This window comes from Ascaphus truei, chromosome 1 (assembly GCF_040206685.1).
Source record: "Ascaphus truei isolate aAscTru1 chromosome 1, aAscTru1.hap1, whole genome shotgun sequence".
NCBI lineage: Eukaryota > Metazoa > Chordata > Amphibia > Anura > Ascaphidae > Ascaphus > Ascaphus truei.
In genome coordinates this window covers 129,473,397-129,492,692 of record NC_134483.1, presented here as the reverse complement: position 1 = coordinate 129,492,692, position 19,296 = coordinate 129,473,397, and the positions used below count along the sequence as shown (strand labels likewise).

Sequence of the window (19,296 nt, the reverse complement as noted above, 5' to 3'; positions counted from 1 at the left end):
TCTTAAGCAGGTCTGCAACCCCGCCTTTCCCCATTATCACCCAGCATACAGCACTTCCACTGCAGCAAGGGATTCTGGGAAATGACATGCAAATGAGCACACAGTGTCACTTTTTGCCTCAATAACCATTTTTAACATGGTTCCCTATAGGCTTAAGCTTGCTGCATGGTCACAGCCTTGAGCACAGCCAGGGTCAAGGTCGAAACAGCTGTCTGTGGGTGGTTTTCTGGGTATGCACCTTAACCCTGGCTGTGCTCAAGGCTGTGACCATGCAGCAAGCTTAAGCCTATAGGGAACCATGTTAAAAATGGTTATTAAGCAAAAAGTGACACTGTGTGCTCATTTGCATGTCATTTCCCAGAATCCCTTGCTGCAGTGGAAGTGCTGTATGCTGGGTGATAATGGGGAAAGGCGGGGTTGCAGACCTGCCTAAGACATGCAGATGAGCATACAGTTATATTTGCTTTCCTGTGGAGGGTTTTTGTCACTTTTTTTACTCACCATAACTTAACTCAGTATTATGTTTTTTATATATATATGTATATATATATATATATATATATATATATATATATATATATATATATATATATATATATATATTGTTCGACAAACCTATACATTTGCACGCCCCGGGTGAGTGGATTTAACATCGTGGCGAGCTCTTATTGGCCCAAGCAGCACTCGTGTGGTATTAGGTGGCGAGTAGATTTTTGTGTTCGGCGAGTAGATTTTTTGGTGATTTGTCGACCACTATATATATATATATATATATATATATATATATATATATATATATATTAGTGTTCGACAAATCACCCAAAAACCTACTCGCCCAACCAAAAAATCTACTCGCCACCTAGTCCCGCCCCCAACCCTAGTCCCGCCCCCAACCCCGCTTTAAAATAAAATATATAAATAAAATACATTTAATAAATTCCTAGTCAGAACAACATTCATTTTTGACATAAATGTATTTATTGTATTACATTATACTACAATTAGGCCTTGTTACGTGTGTGTGTGCGTTTGTAAATGTCAGATCTAGAAATAAAAGCCAGGTGTGAATGACTAGTTTCCTGAACCTCTTAACCAGTGTCTGGATGTCCCCGCTTCATAATATCTAAAGCAGCAATCCCGCCTGGGATTTTACCTGATCCGCAGTCCCTCAATGTCCAGGTACCCTCATTCCTGCAATGTTATACATTGGAGGGAAGGTGTTCCCTACCTGTCTTCTGGGTTAGGGGGGATTCCGATGTCTTCCGTGTGTGGGGGGGAGAGAGAGAGTGGGGGGGAGAGAGAGAGTGGGGGGGAGAGAGAGAGTGCGGGGGGAGAGAGAGAGTGGGGGGGGGGGAGAGAGAGAGTGGGGGGGGAGAGAGAGAGAGAGAGAGAGAGTGTGGGAAGAGAGAGAGAGAGAGTGTGGGAGACAGAGAGAGAGTGTGGGAGAGAGAGAGAGAGAGAGAGAGTGTGGGGAGGAGAGAGAGAGAGAGAGAGAGAGAGAGAGTGTGGGGGAGAGAGAGAGAGAGTGTGGGGGAGAGAGAGAGAGTGTGGGGGAGAGAGAGAGAGAGTGTGGGGGAGAGAGAGAGAGAGTGTGGGGGAGAGAGAGAGAGAGTGTGGGGGAGAGAGAGAGTGTGGGGGAGAGAGAGAGTGTGGGGGAGAGAGAGAGTGTGGGGGAGAGAGAGAGTGTGGGGGAGAGAGAGAGTGTGGGGGAGAGAGAGTGTGGGGGAGAGAGAGAGTGTGGGGGAGAGAGAGAGTGTGGGGGAGAGAGAGAGTGTGGGGGAGAGAGAGAGAGAGTGTGGGGGAGAGAGAGAGAGAGTGTGGGGGAGAGAGAGAGAGAGTGTGGGGGAGAGAGAGAGAGAGTGTGGGGGAGAGAGAGAGAGAGTGTGGGGGAGAGAGAGAGAGAGTGTGGGGGAGAGAGAGAGAGAGTGTGGGGGAGAGAGAGAGAGTGTGGGGGAGAGAGAGAGAGTGTGGGGGAGAGAGAGAGAGAGAGTGTGGGGGAGAGAGAGAGAGAGTGTGGGGGAGAGAGAGAGAGAGTGTGGGGGAGAGAGAGAGAGAGTGTGGGGGAGAGAGAGAGAGAGAGTGTGGGGGAGAGAGAGAGAGAGAGTGTGGGGGAGAGAGAGAGAGAGAGTGTGGGGGAGAGAGAGAGAGAGAGAGTGTGGGGGAGAGAGAGAGAGAGAGAGTGTGGGGGAGAGAGAGAGAGAGAGAGTGTGGGGGAGAGAGAGAGAGAGAGAGTGTGGGGGAGAGAGAGAGAGAGAGAGTGTGGGGGAGAGAGAGAGAGAGAGAGTGTGGGGGAGAGAGAGAGAGAGAGAGTGTGGGGGAGAGAGAGAGAGAGAGAGTGTGGGGGAGAGAGAGAGAGAGAGAGTGTGGGGGAGAGAGAGAGAGAGAGAGTGTGGGGGAGAGAGAGAGAGAGAGAGTGTGGGGGAGAGAGAGAGAGAGAGAGTGTGGGGGAGAGAGAGAGAGAGAGAGTGTGGGGGAGAGAGAGAGAGAGAGAGTGTGGGGGAGAGAGAGAGAGAGAGAGTGTGGGGGAGAGAGAGAGAGAGAGAGTGTGGGGGAGAGAGAGAGAGAGAGAGTGTGGGGGAGAGAGAGAGAGAGAGAGTGTGGGGGAGAGAGAGAGAGAGAGAGTGTGGGGGAGAGAGAGAGAGAGAGAGTGTGGGGGAGAGAGAGAGAGAGAGAGTGTGGGGGAGAGAGAGAGAGAGAGAGTGTGGGGGAGAGAGAGAGAGAGAGTGTGGGGGGAGAGAGAGAGAGAGAGAGTGTGGGGGAGAGAGAGAGAGAGAGAGAGTGTGGGGGAGAGAGAGAGAGAGAGAGAGTGTGGGAGAGAGAGAGTGTGGGAGAGAGAGAGAGAGAGTGTGGGGGAGAGAGAGAGAGAGTGTGTGGGGGAGAGAGAGAGAGAGTGTGGGGGAGAGAGAGAGAGAGAGTGTGGGGGAGAGAGAGAGTGTGGGGGAGAGAGAGAGAGAGAGTGTGGGGGAGAGAGAGAGAGAGAGTGTGGGGGAGAGAGAGAGAGAGAGTGTGGGGGAGAGAGAGAGAGAGAGTGTGGGGGAGAGAGAGAGAGAGTGTGGGGGAGAGAGAGAGAGTGTGGGGGAGAGAGAGAGAGTGTGGGGGAGAGAGAGAGAGTGTGGGGGAGAGAGAGAGAGAGAGAGTGTGGGGGGGAGAGAGAGAGTGGAGAGACACAGAGGGGAGAACGGTTGGGTGACACACACAGAGTGTCGGTGATACACAGAGAGAGAGGTGGGGTGACTGACTGGGGCGACGGGGTGACTGACTGGGGTGACAGGGCGACTGACTGGGGCGACTGACTGGGGCGACTGACTGGTGGGGTGGGGCGACTGACTGGTGGGGTGACGGGGTGACGGGACACTTCTGGTATCCTACCCACACACACTCTCCCATGCATGCACGCACACTCTCCCATGCATGCACGCACATTCTCCCATGCATACACACACACACACACACACACACACACACACTCCCATGCATGCATACACACACACACTCTCCCATGTATGCATATATACACACACACACGACAGGGGGAAAAAGAGGAAAGGCTGCGCGACCGAACACCACCACCACTGCTCCGCTCGCCCCCCCCCCCGACCATCTCCAGCCCCGCGCGGGGATCAGGAAGTGGTGCGGGAAGCCGGGGTAAGCGGGGAAAACTCCCAAGCAGCCCCGCACGGGTATCGCGAGAAGGGAGGGACACCTCCGCCCCACGCGGGAAGCCGGGGACACACCTCCGTCCCGCGCGGGAAGCCGGGGTAAGCGGGGAACACCCTCAACCAGCCCCGCGTGGGGATCAGGAAGTGGCGCGGGAAGCCGGGGAGGGAGAAGGGGGGGGGGACACACATCCGTCCCGCGCGGGAAGCCGGGGTAAGCGGGGAACACCCCCAGTACCATCACCAGGGGAACGCGGGAAGTGGCGCGGGAAGCCGGGGGGGGGGGGGAGAAGGGGGGACACACCTCCGTCCCGCGCGGGAAGCCGGGGGGGGGGAGAGAAGGGGGGGCACCTCCGTCCCGCGTGGGAAGCCGGGATAAGCGGGTGCCGGGGAGAGAAGGGGGAACACCCACGCTACCATCTCCGGGGGGAAGCGGGGAGTAAGGGGGAACTGCAGGAGGCAGGGAAGGAGCAGAGGGGATGGAGGATTGGAGAGTACTTACTCTCGTACTCTCCAACAGATCCCCTGGTAGAAAAAATGGCCGTTCGTTGGGGGTGGGCTCATATAGAGCCTGGCCGCGCGCCCACAAAGCCTGGGAGCGCGCGCCAATCAGCTGGCAGGTAGGGGGAGTTTTTTTTTTGTTGTTTCAGCGCGAGCGCGGGAAAAACAGCAGCGCGAGCGGGGGAAATTTAAAAAAACAAACATGTGTTCTGCATGGGCCAATATTTACTCGCCCGGGGATTAAATCCACCCGCCCCGGGCATGTAAATGTATAGGATTGTCGAACACTATATATATATATATATATATATATATAGTGTTCGACAAACCTGTACATTTGCACGCCCCGGGCGAGTGGATTTAACATCGTGGCGAGCTCCTATTGGCCCAAGCAGCACACGTGTGGTACTAGCTGGCGAGTAGATTTTTTTTGTCCGGCGAGTAGATTTTTTGGTGATTTGTCGACCACTGTATATATATTATATATTATATATATTTCTTCAATACTTGTGTGCAGATTAATAAGTGCAGGCTTTCTGTTGGTCTAGCATTCCACTTGGTGTAATTTTGGTTCTGGCTGGTGCTCCAGACGTCACTGCCATATACAGTGGTGTGAAAAATAAAGTACACCATCTTTCAATTCTATGGTTTTACATATCAGGACCTGTTCCTTAGCAGGTCTTAAAATTTGAACAACAACACATGACATATTACACCATGTCAGGATTTATTTATCAAAAATAAAGCCAAAATGGAGAAGCCATGTGTGAAAAACTAAGTACACCTTATGATTCAATAGCTTGTAGAACCACCTTTAGCAGCAATAACTAGAAGTAATCGTTTTCTGTATCAGTCTCTCACATCGTTGTGGAGGAATTTTGACCCACTACTCTTTACAACGTTGCTTCAGTTCATTGAGGTTTGTGGGCATTTGTTTATTCACAGCTATCTTAAGGCCCCGCCACAGCATTTCAATCGGGTTGAGGTCTTGGCTTTGACTGGGCCGTTGCAACACCTTGATTCTTTTCTTTTTCAGCCATTCTGTTATAGATTTGCTGGTGTGCTTGGGATCATTGTCCTGTTGCATGACCCAATTTCGGCCAAGCTTTAGCTGTCGGACAGATGGCCTCATATTTGACTCTAGAATACTTTGGTATACAGAGGTGGTTATGGTCGACCCAATGACTGCAAGGTTCCCAGGTCCTTTGGCTGCAAAAACAAGCCCAAATCATCACCCCTCCACCACCGTGCTTGACAGTTGGTATGAGGTGTTTGTGCTGATATGCAGTGTTTGACGAAAACCAAACGTGGCGCTGTGCATTATGGCCAAACATCTCCACTTTGGTCACGTCTGTCCAAAAGGATATTGTTCAAGAAGTCTTGTGGTTTGTTCAGATGCAACTTTGCAAACCTAAGCCGTGCTGCCATGTTCTTTTTAGAGAGAAAGGCTTTCTCCTGGCAACCCTTCCAAACAAACCATACTTGTTCAGTCTTTTTCTAATTGTACTGTCATGAACTTTAACATTTACCATGTTAACTGAGGCCTGTAGAGTCTGAGATGTAACTGCATTGCACGGTCTGACCTTGGGGTGAATTTGCTGGGACGTCCACTCCTTGGAAGATTGGCAACTGTCTTGAATGTTTTCCACTTTTAAATAATCTTTCTCACTGTAGAATGATGGACTTTAAATTGTTTAGAAATGGCCTGATAACCCTTCCCAGATTGGGCAGCAACAATTGCTTCTCTAAGATCATTGCTGATGTCTTTCCTCCTTGTCATTGTGTTAAAACACACCTGAATGCTCCAGACAAGCAAACTGCTAAAACTTCTGCTTTTATAGAGGTGGTCACACTTGCTGATGTTCAATTAATCAGAGGCATTTGATTGGCAGCACCTGTCTGCTATTTGGCATCTTAATTCCTATGGAAGCAGTAAGGGTGTACTTAGTTTTTCACACATAGCTTCTCCATTTTGGCTTTATTTTTGTTAAATAAATCATGACAGTGTAATATGTCATGTGTTGTTATTCATCTGAGGTTGTATTTACCTAATTTTAAGACCTGCTAAAGAACAGATGATTGTTATTGTGTCCTGATATGTAACACCATAGAATTCAAAGAGGATGTACTTTCTTTTTCACACAACTGTATCTTGGTTTAATAATGCAATCAAATAGCTTGAGTCAGAGTTTTACAGGGGGATTCAGGTCTTGGAACCTGGACTTTGTAGCATAATATGCTCGCATTGCCTTTTCGTGTAGGTATTTCATGGCTTGGGTGAAGCATCCTGAGGCACTGATTGTTGTTCCCAAGTAAATGTATTTGGTTGTTTATTCAATGATCTCCCCATTCATGTAGAGCTGGTATTGGTTGGCTCGTATTCTGTTTTTTTTTTTTTTTTTCTGGAAAACCATAATTTTGGTGTTTTTATTTATTTTTAGACACCTCGAATTACAGTAGTTTTTCAGTTTGTTTAGACTTTGCTGCAGTGCTTGCTCTGTTGTGTACAAGAGGACCAGGTCTTCAGCATAGAGCAGGCGACTAACCTTACCATCTCCAAGCATTAATCCAGGGACTGATGATTCCTCCTAAGTGAATGCCAGGTCCTTCATGTAGATATTAAATAGAATGTCTGTCTCATTTATTTTATTTTTAAAACTGGTTCAAAGAGCGTGTGGTGACAGCATTAAAAAAGGATAAGGCGAATGGACAATTCAATAAAAATGTAACAATGTTGTACTGTATGACTGTTCAATACTATACTTATTATTAATTCAGATAAGTGTAATCGTAACTTGATCTCAGTCAACAGTGACGACTTTTATTTGATAGGATGGGGGGGGGGGAATGGGGCTTGTTGTTTTTGCTTCTGACTTGCTAGCAGATGCTTGCAGACCTGTGCACAGGGATAGGAGGGGGAAGGTCATGCACTACTGCAGGATAAGCAGCTCTCTAATTTCTCTCCCCTCCCTTGCTACCACACTGCCCTGTGTATCTGAGCCTCCCCTTCTAGCACTTAGAGGGTGGAGTTGTGTATCTGAGAGCCTTGTCAAAGTCTGTTCATACACTGATACTGCCTGGGTTTGGTACAAGGCGCAGGGCTGTCTTTTCTGAGGCCAAGTCTCCTCTGGCCCTGGTGCTTTTTCTCTGCTGATGAGAATTGTGACAGACCGGGCCTACCTGTCCTCTGTGAGTATGCGTTTCATGTTCTGTTAGTCTGTCCTCTGATTATTTCCCCCTTCTGATGTCAAAGGAAGTGTAAATGTACCCGCATTAAAAGGGTAATATTTATGCAGGTTGTGATAGCTTTATTTTGTTATGAACGAACATATCAAATGTATAAGGTATTGCAGACTGCAGAGGTCTGTTCATCAGCCAAACTGTAATATCAGGCTAAAGCCCTACAAGAATCTGTGTGCTCAGTGGATAGGAAGCTAAATATGCCATGTTACAGTGGGGTGTAAGCTGTTTTTTTTTTGGTCCTGTAGCAGACCTGTAAATACTTGTTTTTATTTGTGCTTTGGGAGGCTTTCTTCCCCCCCCCTTTTTTTTTTAATCTTATACCCACCACAGCCTCATCTATCTAGTATCCTGTATTTCTGTTCAATGCCTCTCCAACAAAAGCCCTGTTTTTGAGTTTGGGTTAAAAATGCTTGGCGTATTGCTGGCTGAACTGTCGAATAATAGGCAATTTGTATGACAAATGTGCTACTACATTAGCGAAGCACTTTGTGAGATATTTGCACATCTCTTCTCAATGCTCTGTTACCACCGTCTCCAAAATATCTACAAGTATTGTGCTTTCTTGAATTGAAGCACAGTATTAATACTTTCATAAATGGCATTTTAACCACTGGCTTATCAGCGGATTTGAGCCGCAATCTCCCCGACCTAACCGTCCCTCCCTCTTTCTTGAAGGATGAGAACCAGGGGGTCCCTGCAGCTGAATCCCAGTATTTTCAGCTCGGGCACCTCCTGGTTTCCCAGATACTAACTGGTCAAGATGCCAACGTTGTTTAAATCCCCGCATTATGCAGGTCAATGGGAAGCTGCAACGGGTGACGCTGGAGATTTAAACCACCGTTTTGTTTGCCCTGGAGAGGAATTAAATCTAGTACCTTATCGGCAAGCAAGGGGTACACAGAGTGGAAAATAGCACAGTTCAGTCCCGAGGACACCCTGGTTCCCATCCCGTTTAAAAAGAAAGTAGAGGCTATTTATCCAGCGAAACGAAAAATGCCTGCCTGACTCTAACCCTATCCCTAACCCTAAGGCTGGGGCCATAGAAGGGGAAGCAGGGCTGGACCGCGCTGACGCTGAGGCTCGCCTGCTGAAATCTGCGCGATTTCATGCCCATGCAGGCGATCGGAGGAGGGGGGAGACTGAGGGAGGTGGGGCAGTGACGCCGCTGGGCCAATCGCCCGCGTCGCGTCAACGTCACAGCGCCGACGTCACGGCGCCGTGACGTTGACGCTGCTCCGCGCTGATTGGCTGTTTTCAGCCGACAGCTCTCTGAAAAACAGCTTGGCTGTCGCCTGAAAAATCCAGTGCCTCAGCATGCCTGCGGACGCTCGCGTGAGCCCCCTCTCAAGGCATCCTCATTGAGGATGCAGGCGCTCAGCGCGGAGCGTCCGCACGGCTCAGCGCGGCCTGTCCTTCTATGGACTCGGCCTAATATGCCAGCCTTACCCTGGCCAGCATTCTCTAAATCCTAATAATATGGGGGAAAAGTATTACCAGCTAAATAAAAATAATAAAACAAGCAACTAGGTTTGCTACCTGTAAAGTTTATTTTGTAGTGAAATTAATGGGGGAACAGCCTCACAGTCCTGATTTTGCAGCAATTAGGATTAAACTAGTCGCCTTGCTCGCTGGTCTATACAATTCCGGCTCCTTCACATAGCACACAGTCTCCTTCTGCTAAATGCTTGCACCCTGTGCTTTTATTTTGCAACCTCTGCAAAATGTACCTCCGTTTATTGTCATTGTTTCTTCTATTTAACGAGCTATGTTATTCCTCTTATTCCATGAACAAATATTGTTATTTTTATGACATGCCTCAGGCACAAATTAGGAACAGTAAAGTGTTATTCTTTCTAGAAAGCTGGTCTTCCATGTTGGTCAAATAAAAATGTTTAACTTACATATTTAAATGCTGATGCTCTGATTTAATTCATGTTTGCTTTAGTGAAAAGATAATTGTACACTTAAATAGCAGGTGCTACAGTTTCATTAGACTAGTATAAATAAACAGGGAGACACTTGTAGACGATTCCTTCTGTCAGATATAAACATTTCCCTTGGCTTTGTCCGCACTTAGTTTTGGCTGGTAGGTTGATAAAGAAGGAAGAACTGGAGGATCGACTTTAGTTCCTATCAGCCATTTAATGGGACCCGTCCTGTTTAAGATGACTGAACTGAGGAAATGTAGTGCTTCCCATTTCATGCACAAGATTTAGGCAGCCATTTTGTTTCACGTGATGGAGATGTGCTGGCGCTACCTTAAGTGGTCCGCATCTTGGAAACCAGGGCTGGTAATAGTGCGTTTCAGCTCAGAGGGCCCCCTGCTTCCTAAGGCCAGGTGCCTGCTGCAGCGTGCGCTATGATGTGCGCTGCAGGGACGAGCACCGCCCCTCAATGGGGCCAGTCCCGCTACCTACCTTGGCTGCCGCACTGCGCGGCCAGATTTTTCTGAAGACAGTAAAACTATTTTCAGAACTGACGACAGAGCGCTGGCCGCACATACCCCGGCGGTTCAGCCAATGAGGGGGACCTGCTGGGTGACATCATGGGCGCGCCCCCCACCACGCCCTTCCCCTCCCCCGTCTTTTCCCCTGCAGCTCTGCACAGACCAGGGAACAGCTGCATGCGCCGCCAGCCTGGCAGGCGCGCGTGTAGCGCCAACACCGGGGCCGTAGCCTAAGGAGGGGGAACTGCACCTTTTTAATGTAGCTGATTAATACCATTAAAATATAATAATTTTTTTTTCACAGGATATAACAATTACTTTAAGGGTGATTTTAACACTTTTTCTAAGGAAGAGAATTAATTACATTGATAAGTTGTTTACACTAATAGCGGGCCAAAAAGCAAAGTTTAACTGCCCCTTTAACGTACTGTTTATTTCCTAGTGTTGGAGAATTGCTCTTTTTAGTTCTGCTAGGAACAGATATGGCTGTGTCATTCATGATAGAAGCGAACAGCAATGTGCAGTTAGTGGCGTGACCCTCACTCCTCATTAGTGCAGGAATCATGTTACATTCATTCTGCCTGTCAACCTGGCTGCAGTGGAAGCACTGTATGCCAGCTAGGAGATAATGGGGAATGGCAGTGTTGCAGACCTGTCTGAGACATATGAATGTGCTCACAAGTAATAATTTTACTGGCTTTCAACCGTTTAACTCTTCTTGAACTTGTACATATTTCCCCTAAAACAATAGAAAGCCACAGTGTGATCTCTCAATGACACCATTTATTTATTTATAAAATATTTTACCAGGAAGTAATACATTGAGAGTTACCTCTCGTTTTCACGTATGTCCGCTAGAGTGAGTCCTAACCCCGCAGCCATTTGGGAACATGGGGGTCCTTGGAGGTCGGGAGACCACAGATCACCCACGGGGACTTCCGTTCAGGTTAAAAATCATCCTGTCCGAATTTTGGATATTGCATAGAAATTGTTTAAATGAAATGTCCAAAGATCTACGATCCAACGTGTATCAGATACAGACATTCTTAGGCTACGACTATAGTCAGCCAGACGGAGCGGAACGGAGGGGAGGCGCACACACGCTGAAATGCTCTTGCGGAAGCCTTAGTTTTTTTTTTTAGCTTTGCAGGGTATGCAGCGGGCGCAAATTGGGGGGCGTGGCAATGACATTCCGGCGCGGACGTCACTTGCACTACTGTACCTCACATCCCGATCCACCGGCATTTTTTCAAATGCAGCATCTGAAGCACTGTGGTACTTTCCCCGGTCTGGAAAGTAACTTTAATTTGTTGTGTGTATTTGTGTTGTGTGTGTTGGTGTTGTGTGTGGGTTTACCACCGGCATACAAAAAAGAAAAATGGCGTCACTTTGAAAATGTAACTTCACTTTGATTGGAGAAGACAGATCATGTGATCATGACATTGCGCAAAAAATCACTTGGCTCTGTCTCCAATTTCGCGCCTTTGCCAGCTTCGTCTGACATGCGCGGTAGCACCATCTATAGACAACCTCAAAGAGGATCATAGATGTATGCGCGCACCTCCGCTCCGTTTGGCTGACTATAGCCGTAGCCTTAGACCGGCACAGTTATGCTCATTTTGTAAGATGCTAATGGCAGGGATGGAAATATCCAAGGCGCCTGGTTGCCCTGGCCTCTGTACTGTGCGTAGTGTTGACTAAACTGTCAATCACCTCTGAGATCGGCAACAACGCCCCCCAGCAACATCAAAGCCGGAACTGGCGTGCTGGGACCAGCAGCAGCGGTGATTGACAGGGGGGAGAGGAAAAGCATCAGTGCAGTAGGCAAAAGCTGTGGGAGGCCTGGGGTCAGAGCTAGCTGGAGACCTTCTGTACGCTGACCGCCCCTGCACTCAATACACACTGGCAGGGGGAGATGTCTGTGTCAGAGAGAGGGTGTGTGTCACAGATACATACTGACGTGCACACACAGTGTAGATTCCTCAGGAAGCTCCGGTGAAACGTGTTGAATCGTTTTCTTGAGCTAAACTATGGGAACTCAGAGTCCTGGTAGCCGAGAGATTCGAGCCCAGCTTCTTCTGCCCACACACCAGACGTCACCGGAAGTGACGCTAGTAGTGACGTCAGAACATGGAAGTGGTGACCGAGAGGGCAGGAACCGGCGAGACACATCTGGGATCTCCCCTAGAACCATTACGCAGGACTCGACAAATTTTAGAAAAAATGACACTCGCCCTCCCCCTAAAAAAATTTTTTGGTCTTATTGTAACTCCCCTCCCTTTCTCACCCACCCTCACTTTACCCGCTGGTGAGTCTTACTGGTGGCGGGGGGCTGTTGCGTGGTGCGACGTCTCCCGGCATTCTACTGCGTCTCTCCCTCAAACTCCAGTGTCTCCCCCTGCAACTAGTTTGAAAATGGGTGCGCGGCGTCAAATGACACTGCGTTGCCATGACAATGGGACGCTACGTGACTTCACTTAGCGTCCCGTTATTGTGGCAGCATTTTACACCACGCAGCCATTTTCGCACGACTTGCAGGGGGAGACACTGGAGTTTGAGGGAGGGAGGGACGCAGGAGAATGCCGGTAGACACCGCACCTAGCCGCCGGTAAGACTAAACAGTGGGAAAAGGGCGAGTGCATTTGTCGAGCCCTGCTAATGCGCATTGCAATTGTGCAAAATGTGAGTGCTACATTTGTATGTTTTTGATTCCTCAATACAACTGTAGACATACTATAGTGAGTCTCTTCTGATTTCGAGATTCACTGGAAGAAAACCGCTACATCCATTGGTCACTGATTAAGGGAACTACATCTTTGCTCCCGTCAGAGAGAGATTGGATCTCTGACATGCCACACAATGGGAATTTGTGAGTTGAATACTTTTTAGATTCACTTTCCACTAGCACCTTTTATTGGCTTCACATTGTATACATGCTTTTTTTCATATATCCACTCTGTGAAAACCTTGCGCTCCCCTTATCTGGAAGACTTGGTGAAAACACACACACCGTGACGCAGATATACAGACGGATAGGGAGGAGCCTCCACCTGTGCCTAACAATGCTGGCTCCTAAACATTCTGTCTGATTCAAGTATTTTATATTTTTGTCCACTTGAAGCTTTTCCTTGGAATTTCTTATGGAATGGAGAAGAGTCAATTTTGGTTTTTAGATTAAGGAATTCTCCTCTCGCACTGTGTTTGTTTGCTACAGTTCATGTTGTATTGACCTTGTGTAACCCTATACTGTACTTGCATTAAGGCACTGCAGTACGGCTCTTTAACTGGCTGCTTGCGGGCTAGAAGTGCCTTGATTTGGCCCTTGGACTCTGCTCTTGATAATTTCAGACTAGTTGCTCAAGTAGCGAAGTGCAATTTTTTCACACTGCAACTAATTTGTAACTTAAGACCATTCAAATGCATATAGGACAGATGTTGTAAATGCTTGCAAAATGTTGAAATACAATATTTTTTAAGTCTTTCAATGCATCAAAAAGGAACTTGCGATAAGCCTGTGGCCCTTCTGTACTAGAACATATGACCATTTGTATCCCAAATCTCCCTGAAAGGAGCTTTCACACGTTGACCAGTAAATACTAGAGTTGTGTTCTAAAGATCAGCATGGAATTTAGTAATAATTAATAAGGTTATACTAGATTACTCCCATGACCATGTGATGGCCAAAGCACCACAATCAATAGCACTGTAAAGCATACATATGGATTTTTGAGCTTATATTGTTTTGTGATGAATCATTTGAAACTTAACTATTTCTCAGTGTCTTGCATAGAAATCATTGTGTTCCATCTTTCTTCACTTTATCAGTAACTCCTCCACTCCTGGATGTTGTTGGGGCTGGAATAGGAAAATACAACTAAATTGTTGTGTTTTTGTTTTGTTTGTTTGTTTTTTTATACCAGCACTTTTCTAGCTTTGTTTTAATTTTTTAGTTAGTTATAGGATTGAAGCAGGGGTCTCAAAACCTCAACTACATTACGTTTCAGCTTGGGGGACCCCCTGCTTAACAAGTTACCTGCAACCGTAGGGTGTGCCGGTTTCACTGCAGGTAGCAGCTCCAACTGGCCTTGTTGTGGCTAACATACCGGTAATGGCGAATTTAAATGTCCCGCGTCCTGCAGGCCAGTAGGAAGCTGTGACGTAATCTCTTGCGGTTTCCTTGCTTGATTAGTTTTATTTATTGGTTTCATATAGACAGAGGGTTTTCAGTGCAGTACTGAACAGTTGCTGTCTTTTCACTGAGAGCCACCAGTTCAGCAGATATTCACCTCCATTGTTTTGGAGCTTAGAATGGCCTCCAAATGGAAACTGCTAACAAGTTAATAAAAGATCACTGTTCCTGATTATCCCAAATGCAGAACTTCAGCAGGTGGCCATCATGGGAGAATGAAAGTGCACTATTTTTAAATAATTACATTTATCAGTTACCAGGTGTTGCACTCTGGCTATCCTTGGTCCCTGCTATCCTTACAATTTCAGTACCCAAACGATGAAACTGTACTCTATAATGTAATCTACAGAGGGCTCTCATGTTGGTCTATTCAAAGTTCTCACAACCTTGTACAGATCTACATTTTCTCCAGGACCAATAGGGTTTCTAGAAATGTGAAATGCAAGTTTATACAAGAGTTTTTAGCTTTGTGTTATTTAATACAGGAATCTAAGATATTTTGCTTGAAAGATGAGCATGTTGATTTTAGTCTTAAATGTTCATGTAATTTCTACAGTATGTCTCATGTCGGGTGTTATGCTGCAGAATTCTAAAGACATTCTGGAAATATCTCCTTGAGTTACGTCTTCTAAATTATTGCCCTGATGGGTAAATCCAGAAAGCTCCGTTACATCTGGGCTACTAACGTGACTTTACCAATTAGGTAACATTCATTAGCTTCCCTGAGTCTAACGGCTTTCCACAAAGCTAAATATATGCAAAACAAACAACCGTTGGTGATCCTTGCATAAGCATACTTAGATTGTAAGCTCTTCGGGGCAGGGAGACTCATTTTCCTATTGTTTTATGTCTGAAGCGCTTATTCCCATTGTGTGTTGTATTATTATGTAACGCATATTACTGCTGTGAAGTGCTATGCACATGGATGACGCTAGCATACGTAGACTCAACACCATGTGAAGTTAACACACTGCCTTGCGTTCGCTTCAGATAACATGGCATGTCTGTCTTACCCAAAGATGGCTGCTGCTCAATGTGAAACCTGAATAGGTGTTTAAAGTTTAAAAAAAAAAAAAAAAAGGGAAGAGAAAAATAACCCTATAAATAACAATACGGTTGTAAAATCGTACCGAACTGTTGTCTTAACACACATCCAGACCCTGTAAAATACCTATTTCTGGGTCTGGATGTGAGTAACGCCACCTTTTGGCTATGACATATGTAAATTTACCACTGAAAACCGCGCTTAACTCATTGTTACTGAGCTTTGAAGATCCCCGCTGGCACTCAATGTCTCGTTAAGATCTCGTTAAGTCATTAACTTAATGACTCTTAAACTGTCGGTTATATTTTGTGATAAGATCAGTGTGAATAAAATGGGGAATGGTAAATGTACGGAAATCGCTGAGCGCCCCCGTTGGAAGCTTGCGGCTTGTTGTATTTAATGCTCAATGTCGTCTGCATGAATCTGCATAAGAAAGTACAGTACATGTATTTTCTTTTTGTAACTAGTATTATTCATAACTGCAATATGTAGATGCTTGTGTTGCCTTCTTTACAACAGATGCAACTTTTTTTTTTTAATTAATTGCTTGGAATTTCTCTCAAACTTTTTTTTTTTTTAGCAAGGATTTCAAGAGGTACTAAAGCGAACGAATACTAATTATATGTCCGAAACGGTGGATGAATTATGCCTAAAGTAAAATGTTAAAGTTTGTAAATATGACCTTAACGTTAAGTTGTGTTTTACTGTCCTTATGGATTTTTTTATATATCTTTTGCCCTTACCTAATTATCGGAGTGAACAGCTTTACCTTGTCATTGGGATACAGCAAACAAAATTGGTGATCCTGAGAAAAATGTATTTTAATGCGTGTGTGTCTGTGTATATACATATTTTTTTTATGTGTGTGTGTGTGTGTGTGTGTGTGTGTATATACAGCTAAACCCCGTTATAACGCGGGTCTCGGGGTCCACCCCGAGACCACCGCGTTACTAACGGGGTCGCGAGAAAAAAAAATGGCCGCCGCGCTTTAGCGCATATTCATCCCGCGGGACAGGAGATGGGAGCGGGCATGTCCCTCCGCTCCCCGCTTCCCCCTGTCACCGCGGGACAGGCCGCGGGGCAGGAGATGGGAGCGGGGATGTCCCTCCTGTCCCCGCTTCCCCCTGTCACCGCGGGACAGGCCGCGGGGCAGGAGATGGGAGCGGGGATGTCCCTCCTGTCCCCGCTTCCCCCTGTCACCGCGGGACAGGCCGCGGGGCAGGAGATGGGAGCGGGGATGTCCCTCCTGTCCCCGCTTCCCCCTGTCACCGCGGGACAGGCCGCGGGGCAGGAGATGGGAGCGGGGATGTCCCTCCTGTCCCCGCTTCCCCCTGTCACCGCGGGACAGGCCGCGGGGCAGGAGATGGGAGCGGGAATGTCCCTCAGGTCGCCGCTTACCTCAGATCCCGCTGCCTGCATGGAGGTGGTAGTGGGGGGTTTCTTCTCCCCACCGCTGTCCCTGGCGCTCCCGCTGCCTGTGCGGGAGGAGGGGGGGAGCGGGTGGTGGTGCTGGTCGCGGCCTTTCCTCTGCTCCGACCCCACCCCCCGTCTGTGTAGAGTGAGAGAGTGTGTGTGTGTATGTATATATGGGAGAGAAAGTGTATGTGTGTATATGGGTGTGTGTATGTGGGTGTGAGTGTGTGTAAGTGTCTGTGAGTGTGTGTAAGTGTCTGAGTGTGTGTGTGTAAGTGTCTGTGAGTGTGTGTAAGTGTCTGAGTGTGTGTGTAAGTGTGTGTAAGTGTGTGTGAGTGTGTGTGAGTGTCTGTGAGTGTCTGTGAGTGTCTAAGTGTGTGTAAGTGTCTGTGAGTGTGTGTAAGTGTCTGAGTGTGTGTGTAAGTGTGTGTAAGTGTGTGTGAGTGTGTGTGACTGTCTGTGAGTGTCTAAGTGTGTGTAAGTGTCTGTGAGTGTGCGTGGGTGTGTGTGAGTGTGCGTGAGTGTGTGTGAGTGTGCGTGAGTGTGTGTGAGTGTCTGTGAGTGTCTGTAAGTGTGTGTGCAGTGTGTGTGCAGTGTGTCAGTGTGTGCAGTGTGAGCAATGAGGAGTGTGTGTGCAGTGTACAGTGTACAGTACATGTATTTTCTTTTTGTAACTAGTATTATTCATAACTGCAATATGTAGATGCTTGTGTTGCCTTCTTTACAACAGATGCAACTTTTTTTTTTTAATTAATTGCTTGGAATTTCTCTCAAACTTTTTTTTTTAGCAAGGATTTCAAGAGGTACTAAAGCGAACGAATACTAATTATATGTCCGAAACGGTGGATGAATTATGCCTAAAGTAAAATGTTAAAGTTTGTAAATATGACCTTAACGTTAAGTTGTGTTTTACTGTCCTTATGGATTTTTTTATATATCTTTTGCCCTTACCTAATTATCGGAGTGAACAGCTTTACCTTGTCATTGGGATACAGCAAACAAAATTGGTGATCCTGAGAAAAATGTATTTTAATGCGTGTGTGTCTGTGTATATACATATTTTTTGTGTGTGTGTGTGTGTGTGTGTGTGTGTGTATATACAGCTAAACCCCGTTATAACGCGGGTCTCGGGGTCCACCCCGAGACCACCGCGTTACTAACGGGGTCGCGAGAAAAAAAAATGGCCGCCGCGCTTTAGCGCATATTCATCCCGCGGGACAGGAGATGGGAGCGGGCATGTCCCTCCGCTCCCCGCTTCCCCCTGTCACCGCGGGACAGGCCGCGGGGCAGGAGATGGGAGCGGGGATGTCCCTCCTGTCCCCGCTTCCCCCTGTCACCGCGGGACAGGCCGCGGGGCAGGAGATGGGAGCGGGGATGTCCCTCCTGTCCCCGCTTCCCCCTGTCACCGCGGGACAGGCCGCGGGGCAGGAGATGGGAGCGGGGATGTCCCTCCTGTCCCCGCTTCCCCCTGTCACCGCGGGACAGGCCGCGGGGCAGGAGATGGGAGCGGGGATGTCCCTCAGGTCGCCGCTTACCTCAGATCCCGCTGCCTGCATGGAGGTGGTAGCGGGGGGGTTTCTTCTCCCCACCGCTGTCCCTGGCGCTCCCGCTGCCTGCGCGGGAGGAGGGGGGGGAGCGGGTGGTGGTGCTGGTCGCGGCCTTTCCTCTGCTCCGACCCCACCCCCCGTCTGTGTAGAGTGAGAGAGTGTGTGTGTGTATGTATATATGGGAGAGAAAGTGTATGTGTGTATATGGGTGTGTGTATGTGGGTGTGAGTGTGTGTAAGTGTCTGTGAGTGTGTGTAAGTGTCTGAGTGTGTGTGTAAGTGTGTGTGAGTGTGTGTAAGTGTGTGTGAGTGTGTGTGAGTGTCTGTGAGTGTCTAAGTGTGTGTAAGTGTCTGTGAGTGTGTGTAAGTGTCTGAATGTGTGCGTGAGTGTGTGTAAGTGTGTGTAAGTGTGTGTAAGTGTGTGTAAGTGTGTGTGAGTGTGTGTGAGTGTCTGTGAGTGTCTAAGTGTGTGTAAGTGTGTGTAAGTGTCTGTGAGTGTCTGTGAGTGTGCGTGAGTGTGTGTGAGTGTGCGTGAGTGTGTGTGAGTGTCTGTGAGTGTCTGTAAGTGTGTGTGCAGTGTGTGTGCAGTGTGTCAGTGTGTGCAGTGTGAGCAATGAGGAGTGTGTGTGCAGTGTACAGTGTGTGTGCAGTGTGTCAGTGTGAGCAATGAGCAGTGTGTGTGCAGTGTGCAGTGTGTGTGCAGTGTGTGTGCAGTGTCAGTGTGTGCAGTGTGAGCAATGAGCAGTGTGTGTGCAGTGTGTCCAATGAGCAGTGTGTGTGCAGTGTGTGTGCAGTGTGTGTGCAGTGTCAGTGTGTGCAGTGTGTGTGCAGTGTGCAGTGTGTGTGCAGTGTGTGTGCAGTGTGTCAGTGTGTGCAGTGTGTCAGTGTGTGCAGTGTGAGCAATGAGCAGTGTGTGTGCAGTGTGCAGTGTGTGTGCAGTGTGTCAGTGTGTGCAGTGTGAGCAATGAGTGTGTGCAGTGTCAGTGTGTGTGCAGTGTGTGCAGTGTGTCAGTGTGTGCAGTGTGAGCAATGAGCAGTGTGTGTGCAGTGTGCAGTGTGCAGTGTGCAGTGTGTCAGTGTGTGTGCAGTGTGTCAGTGTGAGCAATGAGCAGTGTGTGTGCAGTGTGGGAGTGTGAGCAATGAGCAGTGTGTGTGCAGTGAGTGTGTGCAGTGAGTGTGTGCAGTGTGTGCAGTGTGCAAAAAAAAAATAAAAAATAAAAAATAAAAAAAAATTTTAATTTTTTTTTTTTTTTTTTT

The 19,296-nt window shown here is 47.6% G+C and overlaps 1 protein-coding gene across 3 annotated transcripts in view; it reads left to right on the top strand.

The window, feature by feature from the left end:
• ACO1 (aconitase 1) overlaps positions 1-19,296 on the top strand; it is an 88,776-nt gene that overhangs the window by 2,413 nt on the left and 67,067 nt on the right. The window contains exon 1 of one of the 3 annotated variants that reach the window (XM_075594728.1): positions 7,192-7,346. The exons of the other annotated variants lie outside the window; for them this stretch is intronic. The gene's annotated coding sequence lies outside the window, so the exon portion shown is untranslated. Of the gene's footprint in view, positions 1-7,191; positions 7,347-19,296 lie in introns of those variants that run through there. 3 annotated transcript variants of the gene reach the window in all.